The sequence below is a fragment of the Schistocerca piceifrons genome, unplaced genomic scaffold (assembly GCF_021461385.2).
Source record: "Schistocerca piceifrons isolate TAMUIC-IGC-003096 unplaced genomic scaffold, iqSchPice1.1 HiC_scaffold_378, whole genome shotgun sequence".
Classification (NCBI taxonomy): Eukaryota; Metazoa; Arthropoda; class Insecta; order Orthoptera; family Acrididae; genus Schistocerca; species Schistocerca piceifrons.
Genome location: NW_025728601.1, coordinates 22501 through 25000, shown reverse-complemented (window position 1 = coordinate 25000; position 2500 = coordinate 22501).

Sequence of the window (2500 nt, the reverse complement as noted above, 5' to 3'; positions counted from 1 at the left end):
TGTCCCCTAACCTAACCCATGTTGTGCCTTAACCTAACCCATGTTGTGCCTTAACCTAACCCATGTTGTCCCCTAACCTAACCCATGTTGTCCCCTAACCTAACCCATGTTGTCCCCTAACCTAACCCATGTTGTCCCCTAACCTAACCCATGTTGTCCCCTAACCTAACCCATGTTGTCCCCTAACCTAACCCATGTTGTCCCCTAACCTAACCCATGTTGTCCCCTAACCTAACCCATGTTGTCCCCTAACCTAACCCATGTTGTCCCCTAACCTAACCCATGTTGTGCCCTAACCTAACCCATGTTGTGCCCTAACCTAACCCATGTTGTGCCCTAACCTAACCCATGTTGTGCCTTAACCTAACCCATGTTGTCCCCTAACCTAACCCATGTTGTCCCCTAACCTAACCCATGTTGTCCCCTAACCTAACCCATGTTGTCCCCTAACCTAACCCATGTTGTCCCCTAACCTAACCCATGTTGTGCCTTAACCTAACCCATGTTGTCCCCTAACCTAACCCATGTTGTCCCCTAACCTAACCCATGTTGTCCCCTAACCTAACCCATGTTGTCCCCTAACCTAACCCATGTTGTCCCCTAACCTAACCCATGTTGTCCCCTAACCTAACCCATGTTGTCCCCTAACCTAACCCATGTTGTCCCCTAACCTAACCCATGTTGTGCCCTAACCTAACCCATGTTGTCCCCTAACCTAACCCATGTTGTGCCTTAACCTAACCCATGTTGTGCCTTAACCTAACCCATGTTGTCCCCTAACCTAACCCATGTTGTCCCCTAACCTAACCCATGTTGTGCCTTAACCTAACCCATGTTGTGCCGTAACCTAACCCATGTTGTGCCTTAACCTAACCCATGTTGTGCCTTAACCTAACCCATGTTGTGCCTTAACCTAACCCATGTTGTGCCTTAACCTAACCCATGTTGTGCCTTAACCTAACCCACGTTGTCCCCTAACGTAACCCACGTTGTCCCCTAACGTAACCCACGTTGTCCCCTAACGTAACCCACGTTGTCCCCTAACGTAACCCACGTTGTCCCCTAACGTAACCCACGTTGTCCCCTAACGTAACCCACGTTGTCCCCTAACGTAACCCACGTTGTCGCCTATCGTAACCCACGTTGTCGCCTAAACCTGCTCTGTAATTGTTATACGACTCGTTCAATTAGTGTAGTGTTGCCCACCCGCAACCCTCGCAATATAGTTCGCTACTCGCACTGCCCGCTCCCCTGTGTATCGCTTCATGTTAAACACCTTGCAAGTCTTGCTGACTTTCCACATGCTCCTGCTGTACACTGTAATGTGGATGGCAGCAGGGCGTACATGCCGCCCCCCCCCCCCCCCCACCTCTCCCCACGTCCCCACCTTGCCCCCTGCCTTCGCAAGGTGGTTGGTGACAAGTTTGCATGTTCAATGCCCTTCGCATGCGACGTACGCAGGCTACGTTGTGGTGCGGCCTGTGTCAACTGTCCGCTGATGTCGTACGCGTGAACCACAATCTGTACTGCACATTCGTCCTTATGTACTGAATGATACATCGTGGCACATGTGTGACCGTACAACGACTGCGCCCAAAAACGGCGGACCATACAGTGCAAATATTGTGCACGCAGCTACGTGTCGTCTCCCTATGAGAGCTGGATTGCAGTGTGGTACGCCATAGAGACGTGTGGGAGGAACGGACGCCGTGGATGGCGATCAGCATGAGCTGTCTGTTGATGTATTCGGACCTAGTCGTCTCTCCTCACACACCGTGATGGCATGGTGCAGCGCGTTCCATATCTGCGACATGCTACAGAAGCCGGTTGACAGTCGTTCGAGCAATGGACATCGCATACGTACGGGGGCCACCTTCCACGTATTGTCTAGGCGTGCACATTTTGTTGCGTGTATGTGGGCAGACGTAGTGTGGCGTGACACCTGACACAGGCATGCAATAATGGTTGAAGTTGCAAATGGCGATGGACGCCTACGTTTTCTGGTGAAGTTACGCAAATGAAGAAATGGTAACCCGTTGTGGTGCGGTTGTTCTCGCTAGGGGTGAATCGGTGATGGCGACGATAGGTTGAGGTACTAACCGGTTGTTCCAGCGATACCCACCATGCCGACGAAACTGAACGGCATCTGGGTGTGAAGCGATACGCGGCGGTGGCTGGGTGGGACCGTCCCCGGCCGGTGAGGGGGCGCCTCCCGGCGTGCTGGCCGCGCGGTGCGTGGGCGCACGCGCTACAGCCGGCTGGTGGGGGCGGCCAGTGGCAGGCGCGCCGGCCGACGGACGCGGCAGGCGTCGCAGCTGCGCGCCGGCGCACCCTGCGCGCGGCGCCGTGCGGCCAAAGTAGGTCCTCGCGGGCCCGGTGCGAAGCGCGGTGGACATCTGCAGTGTGCTGGTCCGATTGAGGACTGTGTGCGTTGAGGATGCGCCGCCGCCCGGCGCTCGGCGCCGCGACGCCGTCTGCTGCTCGGTCGCCCCAGCGGTTC